Consider the following 21717-nt stretch of genomic DNA (forward strand, 5'->3'; position numbering starts at 1 on the left):
GCCCATAAGCCCTTCAAAGTCACTACATGATGTTTTCAGGAATTCACATTACATTTTCATCCTTTTCTCATATTTTCAAAGTGGAGAATACACCTAAAATCAAATGCTCTTTTTCAAGGAAAGTTTTGTCCAGATATATGCCAAGAGTGGGATTGCTGGGTCATATGGTAGTTTTCTATGTATAGTTTTCTGAGGTACCTCCACACTGTTTTCCATAGTGGTTGTACCAAGTAACATTCCCACCAACAGTGTAAGAGGGTACCCTTTTCTCCAGCATTTGCTATTTGTTGACTTGTTAATGATAGTCATTCTGACAGGTGTCAGGTGGTAGTACCTCACTGTAGTTTTGATTTGCATTTCTCTAATAGTCCATGATTACTGAGCATTTTTTTCATGTGCCTATTGGTCATCTGTATATCTTCTTTGGAGAAATGTCTATTCAGGTCTTTTGCCCATTTTTCAATTGGGTTGTTGGTTTTTTTGCTGTTGAGTTGTACAGGTTGTTTGTATATTTTAGAGATGAAGCCCTTGTCAGTTGCATCATTTGAAACTATTTTCTCCCATTCCATTGGTTGTCTTTTCTTTTATTTATGGTTTCCTTTGCTTTGCAAAAGCTTGTCAGTTTGATTGGGTCCCCTTGGTTAATTTTTGCTTTTATTTCTGTTGCTTTGGGAACAGACCTAAGAAAAGATTTCAACAGTTGATGTCAGAGAATGTTTTGCCTATGTTCTCTTCTAGGAGTTTGATGGTGTCTTGTCTTATGGTTAAGTCCTTAAGCCATTTTGAGTTTATTTTCGTGCATGGTGTAAGGGTGTGTTCCAGTTTCATTGATTTGCGTGCAGCTGTCCAGTTTTCCCAGCACTACTTGCTGAAGAGACTTTTTCCCATTTTATATTCTTGCCTCCTTTGTTGAAGATTAATTGACTGTAGGTGTCCGGGTTCATTTTTGGGTTCTCTATTCTGATCCATTGGTATTTATGTTTGTTTTTGTATCAATACCATGCTATCTTGATTACTGTAGCTTTGTAATATTGCCTGAAGTCTGGGAGACTTAGTCTCCTGCTTGGTTTTTGTTCCTCAGGATTGCTTTGGCAACTTGGGGTCTTTTATGGTTCCATGTAAGTTTTTGGATTGCTCTAGTTCTGTGAAAAATGTCATGGGTAAATGTTCATCAACAGATGAATGCATTAAGAAGATGTGGTATATATACACAACGGAATACTAATCAGCCATAAAAAGGTACAAAATAATGCCATTTGCAGCAACAGGGATGGAACTGAGACTCTCATACTAAGTGAAGTAAGTCGGAAAGAGAAAGACAAATATCATATGATATTACTTATATATGTTATCTAATACATGGCACAAATGAACCTTTCTATAGAAAAAACTCATGGACTTGGAAAACAGATGTGGTTGCTGAGGGGGAGGGGGAGGGGAAGGGAGGGAGGATGGACTGGGAGTCTGGGGTTAATAAATGCATACTATTGAATTTGGAGTGAATAAGCAATGAGACCCTGCTGTATAGTACAGGGAACTATTTCTAGTCACCTGTGATGGAACATCATGGAGAATAATGTGAGAAAAAGAAAGTATATATATATATGCATATTATATATATATGTGGGGGGGGGGACTAGGTTACTTTGCTGTACAGTAGAAAATTGACAGAACAGTGTAAACCAACTATAATGGAAAAAATAAAAATCCAAGAAAAATCATATGCTCTTTTTGTCCTTAGCCTTCCAAGGTTAATATTTAGAAGGATCTAAAATGCAGAATTTTACATGCTTAGGGAAGAAGTGCTCTCTAGGTGTTTGGCTAGTCAAAAAACATTTGATGTAACCTGCATAGATATGGGAAAGAAACCTATGCCAAAAATGGAGTATATAACATTAAAACAGACTTTTGAATTTTTAATGTTAATTTTAGTTTACTGGAGAGGATCCATTCAATATCGACTATGCCCATTCTATCAGATTATTGAACTCAAAATATTAATCAATATAGTTGGAACGTTTAGAATCAGCACAGTATCATTTAAACCTGTCTACACTTTTCCTTATTTTCCCTTTCTATACGCTACATATTTTCCAGTTTTAACCTGTGATTCTCAAACCTGGCCAATTATCAGACTCACTTGTGGAATTAAATTAAAAGATGGTCTTTTTAGATTCCTTGCTATACACTTAAATCAAAATCTCTGGAGACAGGGTCCAGGAAATTTTTTTTTCTTTTTTTGGCCACCCTGGGGCTTATGGAGTTCCCGGGGCCAAGGATCAGAGCTGAGCCCTAGTCACAACCTATGCAGCAGCTATGGCAATGCAGGATCCCCAAATCCCCTGCACTGGGCTGGGGTTTGAACATGAGTCCCAGGGCTCCAAGACACTACCAATCCCATTGTGCCACAGCAGGAACTCCCAGAAGTATGTAATTTTTAAAAGGCTCTCCAGGCTATTATTGTAAAGCAAAATGCTCAGAGTGACCACTAGTTCGAACCAGTTTAAATTAGTATCTCCCAAAATATTTTAGGCATATTATCATACACACGTACCCATTTATAAATCATGTATATGTATTACTGTTCTACAGTTTTCTATACCATAAAACATACAAAAACAGAAAAACTTGAAAGGATGAAATAGAAAGTAAATATAAATTCAGACATTTTTGTTGTAACACACCTGATAAGAGTATTTGCATACCCCATTTTAGAAGCCATTGGTTTAAATTATGAGGATCTTTGCATCTTTAATTGCAGCACTGCTTTCTTCTATGCTCCAGACCTTATATCCAAATGACTAGTGGATGTTTCTACCTAGGTATGCAACAGGTAACTTAAATGCAATGTCAAAATAAACTATTATTTAACTTCCCTCTGCTACCGCAAGGTGGATTTGGGTAGGAAATCTGTTCTTCCTCTACAATCCATACAAATTAAAACATCAGAGATAATTTGGACTACCCTTCCTCTCACCCATACTGCTTTGCTAGTGCACCTTCTACTTCCTCAATATCTTCCTCCTCCTCTCTAGTAACCAAAGAGGGATGCCCTAGACCCTCACTGTTTCTCACTTGCTAGCCTGTAATAACTCCTAACTATGCTCCATGATTATGACATCACTTCCCTGGCTCTCCACTTACCTTTCACATGGCTCCCAGGGTGATAACTTTAAAATGCAAATCTGACCAAGTAATTTCCACATTTTATACATTCCGACGTTTCATTTGCATAGGATAAAACTTAAATTTTCAGTATGAAAAGGCCTGTCCTGATCTAATCTCTTTCTACCCAGTTTCCTTCTATGCTTTTCTACTTTACTTCCAATGCTTCTGCCAAACAGAATCCGGGTCCTCTGAATGCATTATCTTTCTTCATAACTCTGGGCATTTAAAAAAGCCATTCCCTCTGCCAATAACATGCTTTTTTAAGATCCAAGTCAAGCATAAATTTCTGTGGGAAGCTTTTTGTAAACTTGAGGTAGAGGTGATCACTCTCTTTCATCCAGCAGACACTGGATGAACATTTGTGGAATGAGAGTAATAAAATGTGACCTGCTGAGTTAAAAAAAAAAAAGTACTGAAAACAATTCACATTACAAAAGAGTAGCACAAAATTTATGAAGATGGCAAACAAATATCAGGCTGTCAAAACAGTTTCTCTTCAGGCAGGTTAACTTGCTATAAATGAAACATAATCATCTCAGAATCTAAGCCCCGAGCTGGATCAAAATCAAAAGAAAAACTAAAATCTTTTGTAAAAAAGAGCAACGAGGAGAAAAAAGGAGAAAAAGATTTGTGTAGTCAAAATTCAGAATGTTAACAAGCGTACAAGCAAAAACTTGAACACATAAAAAGCTGAATAAAACATTAAAAAAATTTTTAAGACTAACTGACAGGAAACTTATTTGATGAACATATTTAGAAAACTGTAAAATAGAAGGATTAAGCAACAGTAGAAGTGGACAAATAATTCTTACATAGGTTACAAAATAATCCAGGATATTAGGTACTGTTAGCATATAACCTTCACATCTGCTCAGATGCGAGAAATTGTCAAGTCATAGATGGTACAAAACAAAAGGGGAACGGGTTAAGGACTCAGAAGGCCTGGGCGCTAATTTCATTTCCATCCTTAACTTCTCTGATCCTCAGTTTAACATCTGTAATGTGAGGATATTCTATTCACTGCAGAGTTATAATAGTGATTAATAAAATAACTTACGTGAAAGCATTTTTTAAACTATAAAATTCCATTCCAAATTATGACATTATTCTATTCATACAGTATCTAAAAACACATGCGTTGGTTAAATCAGGCTATATTAAGAATATCTTTCTAGACTCCTCAGACATTTATGGGGGGACCTTGCCTGAAGCATGCAGAAGTTCCCAGACAGGGATTGAACCTGTGCTACAGCAATAACCAGAGCCACAGCAGTGACAGCACTGGATCCTTAATCCACTCAGCCACCAGGGAACTCCTAGAATCCCCAGACATTTGATTTAACTAAACTCCCCCTATCATCTCTTCCAAAAAGAAAACCTCATGCTATGATAATCAAAGAAGCAGGCTGAGAAACCCAAAAACTATGTATAATCTAAGACTTGCAGACAAATTGTAACTGGCAACTTAATTCAGGGCTCTGATTTACCTCCTGGTGATATCAGTAAAAGGTGTGCCCTTCGATGAGATCCTCGAGACTCATTTCTTACAGCTCAATGTAAAAATAAAGATGGAAAAAGAAAGATGCAGACTAAGAAGCACGAGAAATTAAATGCAGCAATTAGTTTGGTGGTCATAGGTATTATGCCAGCAAAAAGGGGCAACACAGAGTTCTGATGGGAAATTACTTCTATACTACAACCCATAAAAGCAGCCGCAGAAGATATCTCCATCTGTGTGGCATACAGCCACTTGATCCATATTAGCTCATTAGAAGTATTTTCTTTGTCCATTCCAATATCACTGGGCAAGAAAGGCATATAGCATATGAGAGTAGTAGGTTGTGCCTAACCATGAGAGAAATAGAGACCATCAAGAAAGGAGAGAGCAAATCGGTTTGCTAAACTAGGACAGACCTCTCTACTTCTAGCCATGAAGTAGACCACTACTTCCAGCAACACATACTGGGTTTACCATCCCACCTTAAACAACTAGAAAATCAGACAAAATATCCAGAACAATGGTTTTCAGGTATTGCACAACAGGCAGAAGAGGACAGTGATGATGAAAGGACATGATGATGAAAGAACTCCCAAGCTTAGTGCCTGAAGTTTCCAGGCTACAGCACAGGAAAAGGCAGCCCAAATAAGAGTCTAGCAGTCTTGCTCAAAAGTGAAATGGCTCAGAGTTCAGGGAGGCCAAGCTAGTTAGAATCTGTGAGGCAAAAATATTGAAAAGTGGAGGGCTATCCAGAAAGAAAGCAATGGAGTGCTTTAGAGGAGTTCCCTGGAGTCTTTGGTTGAATATGTAGCTAAGCATGCTTGGGAGAAAACTATCTGAGACCAGGGAAAAGGACCACTGGAAAGGTGTAGGAGAACAATCTCTAGAACTCAGAGCCAAAAACAATTCAGGTTCCAATCGGCAAGAGCAAAAAAGACCTATTCCATTGGGAACTGAGTAATGTCCTCAGAAAGGTAATGCTTCAGTAGTTAACTACTGAGGATAAACTGTCCTCAACCAAAGCCTGCTCTGACCACTCTAATAAAGCTCAAAAGAAAGCCTTGATAGGATCAAAGTCATCTGAAATGATAAATGCATACCAGAACAAAGCCTAACAATATCAGAAGAATCCCATAAAATCCAGTACACAAATATGAAATTTATAAGGTCTGGCATCCAAAAACAAACAAACAACCTTCCTCTACCCCCAGGTATTCAAAGCAGCAGGAAAATTCAACCCTTAACCAAGGAGAAAAGTCAAACAATAGCAACAAGATTCAATAACAGCACAGATGGCAAAGTTATCAAAGATGTTAAAATGGCTACACACTGCCTCAATTCAAGAAGACAGACGAAAAAAACATGATGAAGAAGGAAATGGAAGATACAAAATATACCTAAATTAAACTTCTAGACATGGAAAATAGAACATCAGAAATTAAAGTATACCAAATGAGGTCAACAGTAGATTAAACACTGAAAAAGAAATGTATCAGTGAACTTCTTGAAGTTTGTAATACAGCAATACAACATATTCAAGAACATAACGACAGAAACATTAACCTTAAGAAATCCAAAATGAAACACAGACAAAAACCTGAAAAAAAAATGTATAGTGCAGGATAATCAAGCAGACTAACATACATATGGTGGGAATCCCTGAAAAGTGATAAAGAGAAAAAAAATTCAGAGAATAGACAAACAATTTACAAATTTAATGAAAACTATAAACCATCAGTTTCTAGAATCAAAAGAATCCTAGGCAAAAGGAATATGAAGAAAATCACACCAAAACACATAGTAATCAAATTTCAGAAAATCACCAACAAAGTGGAGGATGGTGGAGTTGGGGGGAGCTGCCAGCGGGAAAAAAAAAAAAGATGACATCTAGAAGAAGATAAAAGTAGCAGCAAAGTTCTCCTCAAATACTATACAAGTGAAAGATAATGGAGTGACACTTTTAAAGTTCTGAAGGAAAAAAAAAAAGTCATCCTAGGATTCTATATCCAGCAAAACTATCTTTCAAAAAATGAGGGAGAAATTAAGACTTTTTCTTAGGTAGAAGTGAAGAATACCAGCAGATCTGTATTATGAGAAACATTCAAGAACGTTCTTTGAGAAGAACTTGACAAAAATTTGAATCTATATAAAGGAATAAAAAGGAATAGAAATGATAAATTTTGTTAATTATAACACTTTTTTCACTCAAAGATACCTCTTTAAATTGCTTAAAGCAAAATATTTTGTTGTTTATAACACATGTAGAAATAATATGCATAAAACAACAGCAAAATTTTACTTACTATGAGGAAGTAAATTGTAGTATACTAATAAGATTCTTGCAATTTTACATTAAATGACAAAAATTTTTTTTGAAGTCAGATTGTGACAAGTTAAAGATGTCTACTGAAAACCCTAGAGCAACCACATATACAAAAAGGTGTAAGTGAATCTCAGCCTTTGCTTAGCATGTAGAAAGCTGACAGACCTTTTGCTTCAACCTTTAAAACAAAAATCACACATTTAATTTGCATATTATGTGTCTTCTTATATCCTTCAGAAACCTAAGGACACAGGGCAACTAACTTATATAATGTTTAAGGAAAAATAAGGAGTAACAAGATGTGAGCACTTCTTACTGAGGGTAGACACAAGATGCCATACAAACTAGTGAAACGATTAAAGCTAAAATGTTTAACCAATTGCAAAAAGTCAAAGTTTCTCTATGGTGAGAACACAGAACCCCTGGAAGATAGAATGGGAAACTGTATGTAAGGAGACATAAAGGGAAACTGCACCCCCTCTGCATGTTCTTCTCCAAAGATTTCATCAGGAGTTGTTAGGAAAGACTGGCATAGGGTGAGAAGCCTGAAGAAGTATCATTTCACGGTGCAAGCCTAGTGGAGGGGGACAGCAGCAGCCACAGGAAAGGTATGAAGCCTTGTCTGGATCCTTCCTATCTCACTATGGAACAAAAGCCTTAAGCTACTGCTAGAAAGGGGAGCAAATGATATTGTGTTTAGGGCACAGATGAAGACTCTTATCAGTCTGGTAAAGGTAATAGGAAACAAACAAAAACCCCCCAAACTACCCTACTCTTGCTGTAGGGGCAGGATGTTGTCCTGGGTCTGGACCCTACAGCTGGAGTAAGGGTAACACCACTGACAAGGTCCCACTCTTAAGATTTAGAGATACAGTGCCTAAAAATGAAGATGAATCAGAACAACAGAGAATGTCCCTTCTCCACTCCCATCATTATCACCAATACAGTAAACATTTAATCTACTTCTGGTGGAGGATAAAAGCATGGAGATAAACTCTTTGAAATACAAGTCTGTGGCACAATGATTGTATTACTGTAGTAATAAAACCCAAGCCCAGCTCAACCACCAAACAGACTGATCAACCTCCCATACTAAAGATCTAGCAAAAGACAAAATTTTTTTCTGGGCATAAATATTCTACTATCCTATATTAGATGTCCAGCTTTTAACAAACAATTGAGACATACAAAAAAGAGGAAGAAATACAGCATACCATTAACAGACCAAAAAATCAACAGAACTAGAAAAGAGATGTCCCAGATGTTGGAAATGTTAGAGAATTTAGAAATGTCTATGATTAATATGTTAAAGACTCTAGTGGAAACGGGGGGCAACATGTATGATGAGATGGATAATTTCAGCAGAGATGCAAACTACAAGAATCAAAAATGCTAGAAATTAAAAACACAGTGAGAGATAAAGAATACTTTTTGGAGTTCCTGTTGTGGCTCAGTGGTTAACAAATCTGACTAGGAACCATAAGGTTGCAGGTTTGATCCCTGCCCTCGCTTAGTGGGTTAAGGATCTGGCATTGCCATGAGCTGTGGTGCAGGCTGCAGACACAGCTTAGATCCTGTGTTGCTATGGCTCTGGTGTAGGCTGGCAGTTATAGCTTCGATTAGGCCCCTAGCCTGGGAACCTCCGTATGCTGCAGGTGCAGCCTTAGAAAAAGGTAAAAAGACAAAAACAAACAAACAAAAAGAATACTTTTGATGGGTTCATCAGGAGACTCAACATAGTTGAAGAAAGAATCAGTGAACTTGAAGATAAATCTAAATACTACCCAAACTGAAACACACCCCCCCTCACCCCCCCCAACAGTTGTGGGAAAATTCAAAAACAATAAAGAGCATCTAAGAGCTGTGAAGCAGTATCAAATGATCTGATATATGTGTAATTAGGATCCAAATAGCTCAGAAAACATCAACCAGAATAAAAATGAAAAATGTATCCCCAAAGCTAATAATGAAGATTAAAAAAGAATCCTAACTCAATCCAAAAGAAGGCAGGAAAAGAGAAAAAAGGAACAAAGAGTAAGTGGGACAAATAGAAAACAACTAGGAAGATGGTCAACTTACACTCAAACTTGGCATTAATCACTTTAAATAGAAATGGTTTAAAACAGTAAATAAAAGGGAGGGATTGTCAGAATGGATTATTATTATGCTATTTAGGGCCACACTTACAGTATATGGAAGTTCCTAGGTTAGGAGTCAAATCAAAGCTACAGCTGCCGGCCTACACCACAGCCACAGTAACACCAGATCCAAGCCGCATCTGCAGCTTATGCCACAGCTCACAGGCAATGCTGGATCCTTAACCCACTGAGTGAGGCCAGGGACCGAACCCACATCCTCGTGAATACTAGTCAGGTTTGCAACTTGCTGGGAACTTCTTAGAATGGATTTTTAAAAGCAACATCTACTAGATACACTAAGACAAAAGTTTAAAAGCAAAAAGTTAGGAAGAGATATAACATTCAAATACTAATTACAAGAACATTGGAAGAGAATAAGTATTAAAGTAGACTTTACTGAAAAAAATTAAGCCAGAGGTAAAGGGTCACATTTCAAAATCATAAAGGCATTATTTCTTCAAAATAATATAACAATCTGGGAGTTCCTATTGTGGCGCAGTTGAAATGAATCCAACTATTATCCATGAGCGATCCTTGGCCTTGTTCAGTGGGTTGGGGATCTGGTGTTGCCGTGAGTTGTGGTATATGTCGCAGGTGCAGCTCGGATCCCTCATTGCTGTGGCTGTAGCTCTGATTTGACCCTTAGCCTGGGAAATTCCATATGCCATGGGTGTGGCCCTAAAAAGCAAAAAAAAAAAAAAAAAAAGAATATAACAATCCTAAATGTGTATGCACCTAGTAACAGAGTTTGAAAATATATGAAAAAAGAGTTTCCAAGACTGTGTAGTAGGAAGACCCAGAGCTCACCTCCTCTCAAGGGCACACAAATTACAACTATTGACAGAGAAACTACTGATGAGAAGGACCAGAAGCTACTAGAAAAGATCTTCTAAAACTATAGATATAAAAATGGGACCACAATGAGATTGCTAGGAAGGGTGGACTTGTGATATAGTCAAGATTCAAACTGCAGGTGGGCAACCCACAAATGAGAGAATAATTACAAGTGCAGAGATTCTCCCTGAGAATTCGGGGATCTGAACCTCACGCTGGGCTTCTTAGCCCAATAATCCATGCTAAGAAGATAAGCCCACAGAGTATTTGGCTTTGAAGACTAGGAGGGCTAGCCTTACTTTCAGGAGAACCAGAAGGCTACAGGAAATAGAGACCTCACTCTTAAACGTCACACACAAAATCTTTCACACACTGGGACCCAGGGGGCCTCTGGGCTCCATGGTCAGCTATTTATGAACTAGTCTCCCTAGTCAGCAGCCAGCAACCTCTGCACAAGGCAAGTGTTGGCAACCAACTGGACCAGGGACCAGCCATGCATACCAGACCACACACAGTAGTCAGCCCACCATAAAAGGGCTCACACAGCCCACATAAGGGGTGCCCTCAGGACATACTGCTCTGGTGAACATACTATGCACTCCTAGGATGCACAGGACATCACCTACAAAAGGCCACTTCTCGAAGGTCAGGAAAAGCACCCAACCTACCAGATACATAGAAATAAAAAAGGAAATAGGCAAAGCATGTGACATAGGATCATGTTCCAAATGAGGGAACAAAATAAAACCCGAGAAGAACAACTAAGTGAAGCAGAGACAGGCAATCTACCCAAGAAAGAATTCAAGGTAATGACTGTAATAATGTTCAAGGAACTCAGGAAAGAATGGATGAACAAAATAAGAAGTTAGAAATTTTAAACAGTTAGACAATGTAAAGAAGAGCCAAACAGATGAATAATACAGTAACTAAAATGAAAAATACACTAGAAGGAATCAGCAATAGATTAAGTAATACAGAGGAACAGATCAGTGACCCGGAAGACAGTAGTGGAAATCACTGAAGCTAAAAAGGAAAACAAAACAAAACAAAAAACAGTTTAAGAGACCTGTGGGACAACATCAAGGGCACTAACATTCTTGTCATAAAGGTACCAGAAAGAGAAGGAGAGAGAAACATATCTGAAGACATAATAGCTGAAACTTCCCTAGCCTGGGAAAGGAAACAAATCCAAAACCAAGAAGCACAGGAAATCCCAAATAGGATCAACCCAAAAAAGACCACATCAAGACTTTGTAATTAAAATGCCAGAAAGTTAAGATAAAGAAAATATTCAAAGCAGCAAGAGAAAAGCAACAAGTTATGTACAAGGGAACTCTCATAAGGCTATCAGCTGACTCTCCAGCAGAAACTTTGCAGGCCAGAAGGGTGTGGCACAATATATCTAAAGTTATGAAAGGAAAAAGCTTAACAACAAAGACTACTCTACCAAGAAAGGCTTTCATTCAGACTTGGAACAATCAAAAGTATAAAAGACAAGTAAAAGCTAAAAGAGTTCACCACCAAACAACCTTTATAAGAAATGTTACAGGGATCTCTAAGCAAAAAAGAAAAGGCCACAACTAAAAACATGAAAATTACAAAAGGAAAAAGGAGGTTTCCATTGCGGCTCAGTGTAAACGAATCTGACTACCATCCCTAAGGAAGCAGGTTCGCTCCCTGGCTTTGCTCAGTGGGTTAAGGATCTGGCATTGCTGTGGCTGTGGAGTAGGTCAGCAGCTACAGCTCCAATACAACCCCTAGCCTGGGAACCTCCATATGCCACTGGTGTGGCCCTAAAAAGACAAAAAACAAAAAACAAAAAAACAAACAATAAGAAAAAGCTCATCTGTAAAGGCAAATATACAATAAAATTGGTAAATCAATCACATTCAAAGTTGATAAGAAGATTGAAAGACAAAATGTAGCAAAATCATCTATACCCACACAATAAGTAGTTAAAGTATACACAAAGAGATGTAAAATATGATGTCAAAAACAGTAATTGTGAAGCAGGGGAGTAAAAATGCAGGGTTGTTAAAATGTATTTCAAACTAACAGATCAGCAACTTGGAAATTCTCTTGTGGTGCATCAGATTAAAGTTCTGATGTTGTCACTGCAGCGGCTTAGGTTGCTGCTGTGGCACAGGTTTGAAATGAACTCTGGTCTGGGAACTTCCAATGCACACTAAAGATAGTCATCAAACCATAGGAGAACAAAAGAAAGATAAAAAAGAACTATGAAAACAGCCCCCAAATAATTAACAAAATGGCAATGAGTACACGATTATTAATAATTATTTTAAATGTAAATGGACAAAATGCTCTAAACAAAAGACACAGAGTGGCTGAATGGACAAAAACAAAGATCCATATATTTGCTACCTATAAGAAATCTGCTTCAGATCTAAAGACACACTGACTGAAAGTGAGGGAATGAAAAAAGGTATTCCATGCAAATAGAAATAAAAAGAAAGCTGGAATAGCAATACTTATATCAGACAAAATAGACTTTAAAACAAAGACTGCTATGAAACAAAGGAGGACATTACATAATGATCAAGGGATTAACCCAACAAGAATATATAACAATTATAAATATATATGTACCCAACATGGGAGCACCTAAATACAGAAATTAAGTGTTAACAGGCATAAAGGGAGAAACTGACAGTAACACAGTAATAGGGGACTTTAACATCACATTTACATCAATGCACAAATCATCCATACAGAAAATCAATAAGGAAACACTGGACTTAAATGACTCATTAGTTCAGATGGACTTCATAGACACATACAAAAAGCATCTGAAAGCAACAGAATACACATTCTTTTCAAGGGCACATAAAACATTCTCCAGGATAGATAACATGCTAAGCCACAAAACAAGTCTTGGTAAATTTAAGAAAACTGAAATTATATCAAGCATTTTTTTTTTTTTTTGGCTATGCTCATGACATACAGAAGTTCTAGGGCCAGGGATCACACCTGTTTCACAGCAGCAACCCAAGCTGCTTCACTGACAATGTTGGATCCTTAACTTGCTGAGCCACCAGTGTATCCTCTCAAACATCTTTTCTGACCACAATGCTATGAAACTAGAAAGCAGCTACAAGAAAAAAAATGCAAAAACCCCCCAAAATTTGGAGTCCAACAATATGCTACTAAGCAGCCAATGGATCACTGAAAAATATCAAACAAGAAATAAAATTAAAAAAAAAAAGTGGAGACAAATGAAAATGAAAACAATGATCCAAAATCTATGGGATGCAGCAGAAACAGTTTTAGTAGGGAAGTTTACAGTGATACAAGGCTATCTCAGGAAGCAAAAAATCTCACAGCCTAAACTTACACCCAAAGGAACTAGAAAAAGAACAAACAAAACCCAAATAGTACTGTTTTGATTTTAGTATATGTGTTGCTGAAACAAGCACCCAAAGTTAGTAGAAATCATATAAAGATCAGAGCAGAAATATATGAATAAAGGCTAAAAAGAATACAAAAGATAACAGAAACATCAGAACAACAGAAAAAAAAAATCAATGAAATTAAGAGATGGTTCTTTGAAAAGATAAAACTGATAAACCTTTAGCTAGGCACATCAAGAATAAAATTGAGAATCAGAAAAAAATCAGTAAAATCAGAAATGAAAAAGGAGAAGTTACCACCAACACTCTAGAAACACAAAGGTCATAAGAGATTACTGTGAACAACTATACTCCAATAAAATGGACAATCAACAAGAGATAGACAAATCCTTAGGATTGTACAATATCCAAAGACTAAATTAGGAAGAAATAGAAAAAAATAAAAGAGACCAATTACCAGTAAAGAAACTGAATCAGTAACAGTAATTAAAAAAGAAAACAACCTCCCAACAAACAAATCAGGCCCAGATGACTTCATAGGTGAATGCTACCAAACATTTAAAGAAGAGTTAACATATGTTCTTCAGAAACTATTCCTAAAAACTGCAAAGCAAGGGATGCTTCCAAATTCATTCTATGAGGCCACCTTCACCCTGACACCAAAATCAAAGATATCACACAAAAAATAAAATTACAAGCCAGCATCACTAATGAACACAGATTCAAAAATTCGCAACAAAATATTAGCAAACTGAACCCAACAATTCATGATCAAGTGGAATTTTCCAAGGAATACAAGGATGATTCAGTACCCTTCAACCAATGTGATACACCACATTAACACACACTGAAGAATAAAAACCATATGATCATCTCAACAGCTGCAGAAAAAGATTTTAAAATCAATATTCATTTACAATAAAAACGCTTCAGAAAGTGGGGTACAGAGGAAATACACCTTAATATAATTAAGGCTATATATGACAAGCCCATAGCTAACATCATACTCAATGGTAAAAAACAAAGTATTTCCTCTAAGATCAGGAACAAGACAAGGATTCCCACTCACTACTTTTAATATAGAATTGGAAGCTCTAGCCCCAGCAATCAGACATAAAAAAGAAATAAAAGGAATCAAAATTGGAAAGAAAGTAGTAAAACTGTCACTGTTTGCAAATAACATGACACTATACATGGAAAATCTGGAGCCCACCAGAAAACTACTAGGACTTATCAGTTTGGTAAAATCGCGTTGCTGTGGCTCTGGCGTAGGCCGGTGGCTACAGCTCCGATTCAACCCCTAGCCTGGGAACCTCCATATGCCGCGGGAGCGGCCCAAGAAATAGCAACAACAACAACAACAAAAAAAGATAAAAAAAATAAAAATAAAAAAATAAAGTTACAGGATACAAAATAATATTCAGAAATCTATCACATTTCCATACACTAAAAACAAACGGTCAAAAAAGAGAAATTAAGGAAACAATTCCATTTACCATCACACCAAAAAGAGTAAAATATCTCAGAATATACTACCTAAGGATGTGAAAGGCCTATACTCAGAAAACTATAAGACACTGATGAAAGAAACTGAAGACAACACCAACAGATGACAAGATATACTGTGTTCATGGATTAGAAGATTAATATTGTTAAAATGATACTATCCAAGGCAATCTATAGATTCAATGCAACCCCTATCAAAATGCCAAGGGCATTTTTCACAGGATTAGAGCAAATAATTTTAAAATGTGCATGGAAACATAAAAGAATGTGAATAGCCAAAACAATCTTGAGAAAAACAACAGAGCTGAAGGAATCACTCTTTTAACGTCACTAATCATCAGAGAAATGCAAATCAAAATCACAATGAGGTATCATCTTAAACCTGTCAGAATGGTGATCATCAAAAAGGCAACAAATGATAAATTTTATTGAGAATGTGAGGAAAGGAAACTTTGTATGCTGTTGGTGGGAATGTAAACTAATGCAGCCACTGTGGAAAACAGTATAGAAGTTTCTAGAAAACTAAAAATAGAACTATTACATGATCCAGCAATTTCACTTCTGGGTATATAGCAGAAGGAAGCAAAAACGCTAATTTGAAAAGTATATGCACTCTGGGAGTTCCCTGGTGGCTCGGCAGGTTAATGATCTGGCACTGTCACGGCTGTGGCTCAGGTTTGATCCCTGGCCACAGGAACTTCCTCATGTTGTGGGTTCGGGGGGGGGGGGGGGGGGGAAGAAGTACATGCACTCCAATGTTCATAGTAGTATTATTTACAAAGCCAAGATATGAAAGCAACCTAACGTCCATCAACATATGAATGGATAAAGAAGATGTGGTGTGCATACACACACACTGGAATGCCACTCAGCCATAAAAAAAGAATGAAATCTTGCCATGTGCAACAACATGAATGGATTTGGAGGGCATTATACTTACTGAATTAAGTCAAAGATAAATACTGCATTATCACTTATATGCGGCATCTAAAAAATCAAACGAATGAATATAACAAAACAGAAATAGATTTCCAGATATAGAGAGCAAACTAGTGTTAACAGTGGAAGAGAGAAGGGGTGGGGGCAAGATGGGGATAGGGGATTAATAGGTACAAACTATTACACATAAAACAAATTAGCTACAAGGATATATTGCACAGCACGAGGAATATTTATTTCATTATTTCACAGTAACTATTTTTTTAAGCTACAAAGTGAAGTGGCTTGATGGGGGATATCAGTTCTCAGGCCAGGGATTGAACCCAGGCCTCAGCAGTGAGAGTGCTGAGTCCTTACCATTAGACCACCAGGGAACTCCATTTTAGAGTAGCTTTAAATGGAGTATAATCTACAGAAACATTAAATCACTATGTTGTACAGCTGAAACTAACTTAATATTGTAAAATTGACTGTACCTCAACAACAAAAAAATTTTTTTAAACCCACAAAAGACATGAAACAAAAGCCAATGGAACTGGAGTTCCTGTTGTGGCTCAGTGGGTTAAGAACCCAACATTGTCTCCATGAGGATGTAGGTTTGATTCTTGGCCTTTGATTCTTGGGTTAAGAATCTGGTGTTGCTGCAAGCTGTGGCACAGGTCGCAGATGCAGCTCAGATCCAGATATAGCTGTGGTAAAGGCCTGTAGCTGCAGCTCCAATTCAACCCCTAGCCCAGGAACTTCGATATGCTGCAGGTGCTACAGGTGTGGCCATAAAAAGAAAAAAAAAACAAAAAGAAAAACAGAAAACCCCCAAAATCATTCAATCAATCCACAATGATAGTTGGGGATTTCATCCTCCATCTATCTATGATTTGATAGAATCGGTAGATAGAAAAATCAATAAGGATATAGAAATTTTAAACTGGAAGGACAGCAGAAATAAGAAGTATAAGGAAAAGAAAAACAGAGAAGAAATAAAATATAAAATGAGGGTTGAAGGCTAGTTCCTCCAGAACCCTTTTAAATGCAACTCTGGATTGGCTGAACTGGTAATTCTCTGAGTGTATATGAAGACAACTCAAGAGAAGACAACTCTGAGCCATTCAGACTGGAGGAATTAGTGAACTGACAGTGTCATCAATGTGAGGTCTATAACCTCCTACAATCAGAATTACTAGGGATACTTATTAAAGAGGTAGACTCTCAGGCCCCAGGTTCGGATCTCTTGAATTTAATTTCCAAGGATGAGATCTGAGAATCTACATTTTTAACAATCCTCCCAGTGACCGCTGGGTTCAATGAAATCTACAAAGTACTAGTCTAAATACCATTCCACAGCCAAGGAAATCCAATAGAGGGGATTCAGAGGCTGAAGCGTATTCTGCTGTACCCACTTCCCCTGGAAAGGTATTCAACCTCAGAGTCTACAGGAGGATTTAAGTTTCCTGCAGTGTGATACTTTATTGTAATTCATTGAACTCTCAGGAGTTGATAAAGCTGGTTTAAGATGATCACTCAGATGTATATACAGAGAGGGGGGAAGGGGAAGAAAAGAGAGGGAGTATTTGTGTATATGTATGTTTTATATGCATATATGGTCATCAAATTTAGGCTGAAGTAATTTTACCAGAGCCATACCTCCCATTCTCCTTTTTCAAAAATAAAACAAGTCAACCACACACTTTTTAACTTCCAGAAGACAGGCTTGGCTCCTAGTTCAAGAGCCAATATTCTAGCCTGACTTAAATACAAGAGCTAAAACATATTTAACGAGATACTGTGCTAGGCATTCTGCATGTGTATTTCACTGGAATCTTCATAATAACCCTGTGAAGCAGGAATTATTATTATTCCTATTTACAAAGAAGGTGGGCCACATAAAGATTATAACTTGCCCAAAGTTATGGTAAATCTAAGAGTCAAACCAAAGGAATTCAACAACAAAGATCTGTTCTCTAAGCCCACTTGGCTTTTATTGTCAATGCTGGTTAAAGAATGGCGCTATACTAAGGGTAGATTCATATTTGAAGGTAGATCTTAAACTAGGTGCCAGAAACTGGCTGCCATCCCATCACTGCTGGTTCAAGAGAGGGTCAAGTAAGAGGAATTCCTCAAGGTTTTCAAGCTGAGATCTCTACTCTAAGAGAAATTATGGGCCACTTCTTTCTTGTCAACATGGAAAAAAAATCCAGACTACTACCGGCTCTGCCTCAACTGAAAACTGAGCAGTCTTTTAGAAAGCTGTAAAATTCTCTATTTTATCAGAGATCCTGGTAACTGGTAGTGATAAGTTTTTGTTTGTTTGTTTTCTTTTTATACCTGTGGTATATAGAAGTTCCCAGGACAGGAGCTGAACTGGAGCTGCAGCTGTAGCCTATGCCACAGCCATGCCAACACTGGATCTGAGCTGCACCTGTGACCTACATTGCAGCTTGCAGCAACACTGGATCCTTAACTTACTGAGCAAGGCCAGGGGTTGAACGTGCTTCCTTAGTGACAACATCAGGTCCTTAACCTGCTGAGCCACAATGGCAACTCCTGGTAGAGATGTTTTAAAAGAGCCTTTGGGGGAGACAGGATTAAGATGGTGGAATAGAAGGACTGGAGCTCAACTTCTCTCCTAAAAACAACAAAATTCACAACTAAAGACTGAGCATTCTTCACCCAAATGGACCAGAAACCTTAAAAAAGTTATCCTACTCCAGAAGAAAAAGAGGAGGACACATCAAAAAGAAGGATGGGTGATTTCACTATATAAACAATCCCATACCTCCCGGGTGGGAAGCTCCACAGACTGGAAACTAACTGGTTCACAGAGACTCACCTACAGGAGTAAGAGCTCTGAGCTCCACATCAAACCCTCAAGTGCAGGGATCTGGCACTGGGAGAAAGAGCCCCTGGAGCATCTGGCATTGAAGGCCAGTGGGGCTTGTACACAGGAGCTCCACGGGACTGGGGGTACACACGGACTTTCACGTGCACTGGATCCCAGGGCAGAGCGAGGTCTCTACAGGAACCTAGGTCAAACCTGACTGCAGTTCTTGGAGGACATCCTGGGGAAACAGGGGTGAATGTGGCTTGTTGTGAGGGAAGGACATTGAAGGCAAAGCTCTTGGGAACATTCAGCTGCTGCCTTTCTCTGGAGGTGGCCATTTTGGGAAAATCTGCCCTGCCCATCAGTCAGCCTGAGAAGCCCCAGGGCAAACAACAACCCAGGTGGGACCACAGCCCCGCCCCTCAGTAAACAGGCTACCTAAAGACCCCTCAGGCACACAGCTGCCTCTAATCCCATCCAGAGACTAAGCCCCACCCACCAGAGGGACTGGAATCACCTCCACCTACCAGGGGGGCAGGCATCAGCCCCTCCCATCAGGAAGCCTACAGCTAGCCCCCCATACCGACTTCAGCCACAAGGGGGGCAGACACCAGAAGTAAGAGAGGCTACAACTCTATTATCTATAAAAAGGTCACCACATCAAAAACCTATGAAAATGCAAAGCCAGAGAACTATAACTCAGATGAGGGAGAAAGGAAAACCCCCAGAAAATCAGCTAAGCAGTGAGGAGATTCTCAGCCTCCAGGAAAAAGACTTTAGATTGTGGATGCTGAAGATGATGCAAGACATTGGAAATAAACTGGAGGCAAAGATGGATAACTTACAGGAAACACTGACCAAAGAGATACAAGATATAAAACTTAAACAAGAAGAGACGCAAAATACAATAACTGAAATAAAAAATTCACTAGAAGCAGCCAACAGCAGAATACAGGAGGCAGAAGAACAAATAAGCGAGGTGGAGGACAGATTAGTGGAAATTACAGATGCAGAACAGAAAAGAGAAAAAAGATTGAAAACAAATGCAGAGAGTCTCAGAGAACTCTGGGACAACGCTAAACACACCAACATCTGTATTATAGGGGTACCAGAAGGAGAAGAGAGAGAGAGAAGGGGACAGAAAAAATACTCCAAGAGATAATAGCCGAAAACTTCCCTAACATGGGAAAGGAACCACTCACTCAAATCCAGGAAGCACAACAAGTACCATATAAAATAAACCCAAGAAGGAATAAACCAAGACACATATTAATTAAACTGACCAAAATTAAAGACAAAGAGAAACTCTTGAAAGCAGCTAGGGAAAAGAAACAAATAACATACAAGGGAACCCCGATAAGGTTATCGGCAGATTTTTCAGCAGAAACTCTATAGGCCAGAAGGGAGTGGCACGATATACTTAATGTGATGAAAGGAAAAAACCTCCAACCAAGATTACTTTACCCAGCAAGGCTCTCATTCAGATTTGAAGGAGAAATCAAAACCTTCACAGATAAGCAAAAACAGAGAATTCAGCAACACTAAACCAGCCTTACAACAAATATTAAAGGATCTTCTCTAGGCAGAAAAGAAGACAGCAACAGGAAACAAAAATGCCACAAATGACAAGGCTCACCAGTAAAGGTATATATACAGTAAAGATATGAAATCATCCATGCACAATTATACCACAAAAGTCAGAAATCATGAGAAGAGGTGGGTTTCAAACGCAAGACTCTGAAGTTGAACTTGCAATTAAGAGAACAAAAACTTAAAACAATCTCATATACATATATAGTCTCTTATATCAAAACTTCAGAATAACTGCAAACCAAAAATCTACATTTGATACACAAACAAGGAATCTCTGGAGAAGATATATATCTCACAGTAAATAAGTGCATAATCCACCATGAAGGGGGTCATTTGACATCATTCTTGGAATGCTGAAGTCTTCTCACATGTGATTCTGATTTCCTCTCCATCAAAGAATTTAGGATAATTATAATTAAATAATGCAACTGTACAATTAAATAATACAGTTCTACAATTGTATTATTAATAACCATTTCTCTCCATGGTACAATGTAAGGTCTATAATGTCTTGCTTATCACATCACCTAGAATGGTGTAATGCCTATATTGAAGAATCAATAAGATGCAACAATTGTGAGGATATATTTATACAGTTACACTGTTTTTTAACCAATTCATGCATTTCATATTTTGCTTATTTTCAGAGGGTATATTATTTTTGTTATTCTTACCACTTACTCTTTTTATTATGCTATATAAAATATTTAATGGTATATAAGGCTTTCTCCTTTATAAATTTTAGTTGCATAATATAACAATTTTAATATAAAGATAATTTTTAAAGAAAAATTGAAATGTAATAGATAATACTAAATAGTAAGGATGAAAGCCATACAAAATGGGATAAAGTATAGAATAAATTTCCTTTTTGTCTCAGCATATTTTCCATTCCACTTCACCAGAGGGAGTCACTTAATCTGTTTAAAATCCATGATATAATAATCTGTGTGAATGCAATTGTGTTTAAATGTATGTATTTTATTCTGCAAAAAATAAAAATAAAATTTCAGAATAAAAAAAGTAAATAAATAAAAGAGCCTTTGGGGTAGAATCAGCACCCCCCAAATCTGGTGACAGGATCTGCACACCAAAGAAAGTAGATGCTTAAGAATTTAGAATTCTTTTATGAGAGAGAATTCCTCCTTTCCCACAGGCAGTAACTTTGTAGAGAATGGCTGGTACACTCCTCTGGGGTCCAAGCCAGGAAAACTAAAGAGAGTACAATTCTTTCCGGGGCCTGAAAGACTAGGCAAAAATCAGTCACAACTCCTCATATGACAAGGCAACAGTTACAGGGATTCTAGGGTTGTACCTGAGAGTCTATCAAAATAACAGGCCAAGAAATTGGTATGTTAGGAAAGAGACAAACTGAAACAAGAGAGCTGAAAGCCAAGAATGTCAAGTGAGTTGTAAATGTGAAAAACCAGAAGAGGCAGGAAAATAAAAAAAATAAGAACAGCTAATTGTCAAATAGAACTAACTATTCATCATGGAATGATTCAAGATCTTTAAATATTTTAACTTATTAC

The 21717-nt window shown here is 37.7% G+C and overlaps 1 protein-coding gene and 1 non-coding gene across 6 annotated transcripts in view; both read right to left on the reverse strand.

Annotated features, from left to right (window-relative positions):
• The window catches only part of DDHD1 (DDHD domain containing 1), a 94444-nt gene that overhangs the window by 63933 nt on the left and 8794 nt on the right, over positions 1–21717 (reverse strand). The window lies entirely within an intron of this gene.
• On the reverse strand, positions 16077–16148 carry TRNAE-CUC (transfer RNA glutamic acid (anticodon CUC)). Its single transcript has one exon. It is a non-coding gene; the product is annotated as a tRNA-Glu (tRNA).

Source organism: Phacochoerus africanus, chromosome 2, assembly GCF_016906955.1.
Source record: "Phacochoerus africanus isolate WHEZ1 chromosome 2, ROS_Pafr_v1, whole genome shotgun sequence".
In the NCBI taxonomy this organism is placed as follows: domain Eukaryota; kingdom Metazoa; phylum Chordata; class Mammalia; order Artiodactyla; family Suidae; genus Phacochoerus; species Phacochoerus africanus.